This window comes from Opisthorchis viverrini (assembly GCF_000715545.1).
Source record: "Opisthorchis viverrini unplaced genomic scaffold opera_v5_260, whole genome shotgun sequence".
Classification (NCBI taxonomy): Eukaryota; Metazoa; Platyhelminthes; class Trematoda; order Opisthorchiida; family Opisthorchiidae; genus Opisthorchis; species Opisthorchis viverrini.
The window spans coordinates 254,737-262,693 of NW_008751918.1; positions in this window are offsets into that span (position 1 = coordinate 254,737).

Genomic DNA, 7,957 nt, shown 5'->3' on the forward strand with positions numbered 1-7,957 from the left:
TAACGGGTACTTCCATTGAAGAATGTGTCCAGCACCAGAAGTTGCGTTGGTTGGGACATGTGTTACGTATGCCGAACCATCGTTTGCCGAAGAGAGTACTGATTTCCGTGCCCAGTTCGGAGTGGCCACTCCTTTACTTGGCAGGGAGTGTGAAGGAGATCACGAAGCGCTTGGGTGCTGTCGGTGCTACTCACCTTCCAGGATGGGGACCGCGTGATCCTCACTGTGCCTGGTTGGAGACACTATAAGATATGGCTGCCAACTGATGTCAGTGGCGTTCTTGTTGTCAGTTTCTGTCCAGATTGCCTGAGTGAATGTCTGGAGGTGTAGGCACCTCGGAATGATTGTGTTAAGCTAGCACTAAGTCCCTCCCCCATCCACCTTTATTCTTTTCTTTACAATAGACTTTCAAATAAGTCATGGTTGTACGGCAGTGAAGCATCAGTGTTGAACACTGATGTCATGTTGTCGATGTTGTTGTTGATCATATGCGATAGCGACCTACCAAGTAAGTTGGCGGTCAGTTAGCTGGGTTCCAATGCGAATGACGGAAGAACATGTGTAAACAGATGAGCGAATGCGAGGGTTGTTTGTTTGCTTGCCTATGGGGCACCGACTGTACAGCAGGCAGTCTGTCATTACTTAGGGTAACAAAAGATGTTCATTTCGTTCCCGTGTCAAGGCGACGAAGTGCTCTAATAAAACGTTTTCTAGCCACTGCAATTTGAGAAGTTAAGGGTACTTACAAGAGAAGCATGAGTCACTTTATTGCCGGTCACAGGAATACATGTGCGGGAGCAGTTTCTAATGACTGTTATAAATTCCATCAAACTGACGACGATGGCGGGAAAAGATAGTGTGTTCGTTTTGTGGATAGCCATTCAAGATGGTTCGACTTAGCCCTACACAGGTCTAACTTAAATATATTTGATTGACAACGATGTTATTAGGCTGGTCAATATTTAACCATGCACTGCTCCATATTATCGGATGAGGTTGCATCTCCCACAAGACAGACTCTCTTAACGAAGACCAGCTGAACAACTTCTCGCAAGCAAACTTCGTTCGTGGGATCATCACATACGTATATCTGATATTTCCAACACACATGCAACTCTATCTGTCACACGAGCTTTCTCATGCTACAAAAAATGGCTCTTCTGTGTGTATTACTCTTTTTCTGAAGACATCTGATTTATTTGAAATTGATTGCGTTGTATGGTATGGATAGAGATAAGCTATGGTCAGTTTCATTACGCTTAAATTACATTTGTATTGGAATTTAAGATCTTATTGGCATGTAGCACTTTTTGTTGGCCTTCCGTTACCGGGTGGATTTTAACCAAAGGACTGTGGTGGATCCACACCGGAAAGCTGAAACAGAGTATGTAGGCACTGGTTTACTTAGATAGAGGTACTAGAAATCCATCATACAAGGGCATTTTAGAAAATCTGGGCAGGAAAGTGTTTTTGTTGAGAAAAAACTACATGAACCCATATCCCGAGATTTCGTAGTGCAAAGAGCAGATAGTGAAGGAACAGTCATTTAACAACGATAACGGTAGGCAAAAAAACGCTAACAAGTAACTAAGTTTCCAACTGCGAAGGGTTTTTCCGCCTTGAAGAAGAGCGATTCATGCCTTCAGTATAAGGTATTAGATTTTTTTATAGCTTTCGCATTCAAGGGTCTTTCGTTCAAGTCAAAATTTTCAACTTTTTGGAAAAACACAAGAAAATCGCATATTGACATTAACTAGACTTTTGCAGCACTGAGCTATAAAAATAGGTTATCTTGGAAATTGTCATATGAAAAGCTGAGGTCGACAAGAAAAAACCTTAGTTACTTCGGATACGCAAGATTTGTAAACTTTCACGGAAGATCACTACAAAGAATTTGCATGATAACACTCATGAAATGCGCATATTCTTTCAGATCGCTGTAAAAAACAACTTCCTTCTTGGAAGTTGCCAATATTAGTAGCCAAGCTCCTCACGTCTAGTGTTGTTAGACTTTGATCTGCAGAATCATGACACTAATTTCATTTAGTCTGCAAAACTAGTCGAAGCGAGACACTTGTCATTTTTTTTGCATTTTTATCCCATTCTAGCAAACTTCATTTCGTTTGCAAGCCCGAAGAAAGAATGCCGGAATGGAACTATCTAGGAGTGACTAGAGTGAAATGGGTGTTCTATTCATAGAGATAAACGAACATCTATTCCCGACGGGTTTTTAAATTCTCCTATCTTGAACTCACTTCGCTCCAGTGTTTAGAATCAATCAGTTCTAAGATAAAATGCTCATACTGCTCTAGACGTCAGAATGGGATGTGGAATTGACATAGTCAATGTTTGCTTAAAAACAGAGGTTTACTTAGCTTAATTGTTGCTAAGAGCCAGAGGGTGTGCAGTCATTGTGGACCAATGAACGAACAACTTGAAGAATTACATGTGATCTAAAAGATAAAAACGACTAACGACAGTGTTTGTATACATATATATGCATATACTTATGTGGCACGTTGCATTGAAACACATCTAATCGATCCTGAAACACACTGAAATTTTCTTACCGCAAAGCATTTTAAAGATTTCGGGACGTCTAGGGACGTCTGCTCCTCGCAAACCTGATAAAGTATTCACAAACAACTGCAAAATATGTTCTAATAAAACCAACGCTTAAGTACTATCATTTTAAAACGTGTACAGTTGTTAATAAATTGGTAGACAAAAAGAAAAGCTCGCAAGTGTTCAGAGATCAGGAATCAATTCCCATCTGAGGAAGTTTTGGGCCACGACAGACCCAAATGTACACTTAAATTTGTGCTAACATTCGATGCACTGTGAAAGCCATCACGAGAGTGTTCACTTCGTGAGCAGAGAATCATTGATATGACAGGATCATATGGAATATTTTCCAAATTATAGCTGAGGAAAGCCACATCATTCATTTGGTAGTCTACTCGTATTTTGGAAAAATATCCAGATGTCCATTAGTCGCGCGAAATCCGAGGAAGTATTTATCCGAAACTATCTGTGAGCTGCATTGATAAGATTTTTGTACATACGAAACTTGGATCAACTAATTGCTTTAACTAAGGTTTATCGGTAGGCGTCGTTATCAACAAGATATTTAATAATAGTTAGAAAATCAGTGAATTAAGAAGAGACAATGCGACTCAAGTAAGAACGACTGTCCTAGGATAACTGCCGATCTTCGAATTTCTGTAGTGGATTACTTGGGAATATTATGAGTATTCACTTGAGAGATCTGGTTAATTCTAGCTACTAGTTTTTCACCGAGTAACCTTTTGCACTGCCATTTATAACAGCGTGAATGATTTTCGGCCAAAGACACTGGGTGTGCCCGTATTACAACGTTGGAGCAATCCCCCATGACTGACAACAGCTTTGTTTGCTAAGAATGATTTTATCAAGTACAATATACGCGTTGCCGTTACGCCCTTCGGCGCTGTGCTAATAATTTTTGAAACTAATATATAGCGGAAAAGGTTTTTTTGCTGACAATTAGAGTCAATACTGAGTACAGCAGTATGAATAAGGGTGAATTAATGTCCACATGGTTATCGCACAAGAAACCACTCAGTATTCAATCAGTGACGTCAAAATAAATATGTGGAAAGAGCGCAAAAAATGTATACTTTTTTCATCTACTCATGAAGCAACATACGCACACAGTTTCCAAGATTGGGACTGTAGGCTGGTTTAAGAGCATTCTTAAAAGCTTGGGAGATGAAGTTAAGAAGTTTCACCATGATGAAAAAGCCCCGTCATTTGAAGTGAATAATTTACCAAGTTTGCCAACTTATTGCAGTCTCTCATTTACCTAAATCTATGTTACTGTTATGTCAAACGGTCTCCACACACACAGCGGGGATACTCGACCAATTAACACCGAGACTTTTCTAGTGTATATCGCCTTCGGATGGGCTCATGAGTAGTTTAATGCAGTACCAGTATTCGCGGGTTCCTGGTAAACAGTTTCATTTCTTTTACACCATCCTGAGAATCATACGCTTGACGGCTTTAATCGCCTGTTACAATATGTATATTCACCAGGTCCAGTACCCAGTAACGGGAGTTTCAAAGGAATAGGCAATTCGAGAGAAATGGACGTCAAAGTATGAGGCAAACTAAAAGAGTATAACATAGAAGATCTGAAAAAATCTGGTCAGTAGCACTAGAGAATGCGAAAAAATGCAGGAAGTAGAGTAAGGACTATCTAAAGTAGCATGGATTTCAAAACTGTGCGACCGAGCACGCCTGGATTTTCTGGGCAACGACTTCCGTAAGGACTTCAGTCCTGACAGGTTTAAATGATGACCGATATCGCTCTCAAAAATCCATTTTGTTTCCACCAGGTCCATCAGTTTACTCAGATATACGCATTGATCAGAAACAGCGATAGGACATTCTAGGAATGTTGTGTGTAGCTTTGTGCAATAGTGCATTGAATCACCATACGGAAAGCTTCGCCGATAAGAAGCAGCAAATCATACCGGGTGACACCTGCACAGCCTTCAGGTCGCGGGACAGCACTGTGTATATAGTACGTAGCAAAGTCACATGAATAGTCGGCATTTGAAGCAGACGCGCCGGTGAACAGTGCTTGAACCTCGGGACACCCGTGCCTAGTCGATTTGTGTGTGGAGCAGAAAGTGGACGACTGCATGGTCTTGAAGCCGACGAACATGTAGAAGTTTGCTGTGTGCGACCTAATCTTGATGAAAAAGCAACAAGCACGGCCACTTATTTACCTGTGGTTTTCGGTTAATCCGACAATCTTTTTAATTGCTGAAATAATGATGATCTTGCTATGCTTTGAAACCACTGAGGCGCTTGCAAAGTCAGAGCAGTACAGCAGTGCTTGGCTAACTTTGGTAGTATAGCTGAGTCACTGTTTTCAGAGAGATGATAAAACGTCCGACATGTTGACTTAAATCTCGAAGGAAGCTAACGCAGGTGATATTTTTATCTCCATGATGTCAACGGCTATGACAATGTTAATGATAAAAATTTCACTCACACTATAGCTATTGTGTCCCCATGTTTCACTCAGGCATCCGGCGGCACTGGAAATAGTGAGGTGTTTAGGAAAGGGTAGTTTGTTATCCAGCACTGTGCGTACACACAAATTTACAAATATATTGACTCTACACGGTTTAGTTAATTAGGAAGTAGAATTGTCCTAATTATGGCATATTACACTGTCGTGCTGATCAATGGAATAGGCTGCGGTGGGCTTCGTCCAGTGGTCACAACACACCGTTGCCTGAAAGAGCGCAACGTAAAGCGGTTTCTCTATGAGTCGCTCAATTCTTTCGTTCTCCGAGCCCGGTATCTTTCGGGGCTTTGATGACGGTGTTGCCGAATGCACAACTATCAGTTATGTTTGTGCCTTACTGAACACATGCTGTGTTGTTTGAGGGGAGGCAGATGCGCTTATCGGGGTTTGATACTCTAGAGCTCGTTGACGTTTGTGGACCAATGTCTTTTTTCCATCCCTCTATTGAGGTTTTGGTTATATTCCAAAAGCCAGTGGAGTATATATCCAGAATTCAGGAAATGTGTGTTACATAAGGATATGAGCATGGGCTGTTCGCATTTTGTATTAATTGGAGTAAAATCGTATGCTGTTTAGGAGTTCTGAATATTTACTCTTTCCTTGCCCTAAAAAGAATTTTGAATTTCTTACATGTGGAATACCTACGAGAGGACTTGGCTATTCTACCCATATTTCATATCGCAACTCAAAAAAAGAACAAGGAAAAAAACCAAATTATTATCGCATCTTTCATAAATGGCAGGTAAATTTCAGTACGACCAGATCCACCTTGATTCCCAGAAAAATAGGTGCCAACGGGGTATTACTTTTAAGATGTGCAGTAGTTGCTTTGGGAATAGCAGTAGAAATAACGGTTTAGTGAAGAATTTAAAGATGTCAAAGTGATTTTTGTACAGATCTTTAGTTCTCGTATTCAGGGACAGAGGTGGGAGGGTAATTGACTTCATAGAACTTCACAGTGTGAATCGATCAGTAATGTAACGATATCTATGGTTGGTTGCTTTCAGAACTAGACATCTTCGTGAGCGAATTAACCTTGCGCCTTCTAATAACCTGACCAATGATAATGCGATCACACTTGTGGATTTGTATGTGTCTTATCCAAATCGTCGGACGACTGTGATAAAAGATCATACATGTCTATCCCACCACTTTATTCCGCTGGACTGCCCTGTGACAAAATATCTCCGGAGACCAGCATGAACTAAACTTGCGAGTGCTTATTAGTCGAACACTCACGTGAGACATCCGTAATTTGTTCGTGTGTCGTTGACTGACGAGATAGGAGCTGAGAAGAAGCCGATACCAGTCCCCTTTCACTGCCTACACTCCTTTCAGTTATCCACTTACTCACGTAGTCACCTTATACCGATCTGGACTGTAATGTTTACTTATCTCCTATCAAAACAGTCACCCATAATAGCCCAAGAGAAACCTATTCATGCTTCCATCCCCATGCATGAACTTCCATCCCTGGTACCCTTTATGTTGAAATCAAATTAACTAGATAGAGCGGTTCCACGCGAAATTAGTTCCTCGGAGCAAAAAGATTGTTCACAAACAAACTTGCAAGAGGAATGCTTATTTGTAGAGGATTAAACACAANGTTGAAATCAAATTAACTAGATAGGGCGGTTCCACGCGAAATTAGTTCCTCGGAGCAAAAAGATTGTTCACAAACAAACTTGCAAGAGGAATGCTTATTTGTAGAGGATTAAACACAAACCTGTAAACTATGCAAGAGACTAATTTGCAATGGCCTTTATGCAGTATGGTTATGCATTTCTGGGTTTTTGCGAACGGTCTTTTGATCAGACTCAGACATCAAGACGCTAGCTTTGCAACTGTGAAAAAGTGCCAACATTGGCTGTAAAATTTCAAATCATCGTTCATTTTCTCGTTCCAAAATTTTACAAATTTGCGGCTACTCAGCAAAATAAATTCTGGAAGCTGCGAACGTGCAGGCATTTGAGGGCAAATAGCTTTCCAAAAACACCGCATTTGTATCGCACAGTGTATACGGGACCACAAGTTCCCGTAATTAAATGTTTTATTTGTGAGCGTATTTTCTAAAGAACGGATATCGGCGAAAGCGCCCGAGTCAGACAAATCCGCACCGAGCAAGTTTTTTTCGGACGCCCACTCTGTGAGTAGCTCTTCAATTTGAGGTTACCCAAAGCAAAAGAACATCGATGATAGGCAATTCATATTTATACTATTAAAACCAATCTGGCAATGCCGTGTCTTAAAAATATCCACCAATACTGAATCCCCAGGCAACACAATGGCATAACTTTTCGACTGCCGCACAGGACGTTCAAAATTTGATCCTCAAGTGTGCATTGTCAAATATTAGCGTAAATTTGGCATAAATAAGCAGCCAGAAAACGTTTCTCAAGCACGCCTAAACCGAGTGCACTAGTCGAAGTGTTAGTGCTTACCAGTTTACCTGTGCACGGCTCATCTAATTGCAAACATTTCTCCTTGCAACCAACGTTCGTGCACAACCAGCAACACCTAAAGTTTAATTCAGATAAACGCAGGCATGTCAAAACTGCCGTTGTTTGCTGGCGGTTTCAGTTACAAACAACGTTGGGATTTGCTCAAAGCTTGGGAAATATTCGACCGACATTCATTGAAGACTGGTTATCTGATTCATCATACTTTCACACACTAACAGAGAGTATTGCTTCAGTTGCTTGGACCATAATCGCATTAGCAGAAACTTTTCTCCAAATGTTGACATCCGTTTTCGGAAAAAAATTGGAAAAAGGCCAGATACGTGTAGTATTATTATGCAGGCGATTGTGAGCTGTCTACAACCACGTATTTGTTTTGCTCTTAGGCACAACCGTCTGGATACTGTGCATCGTG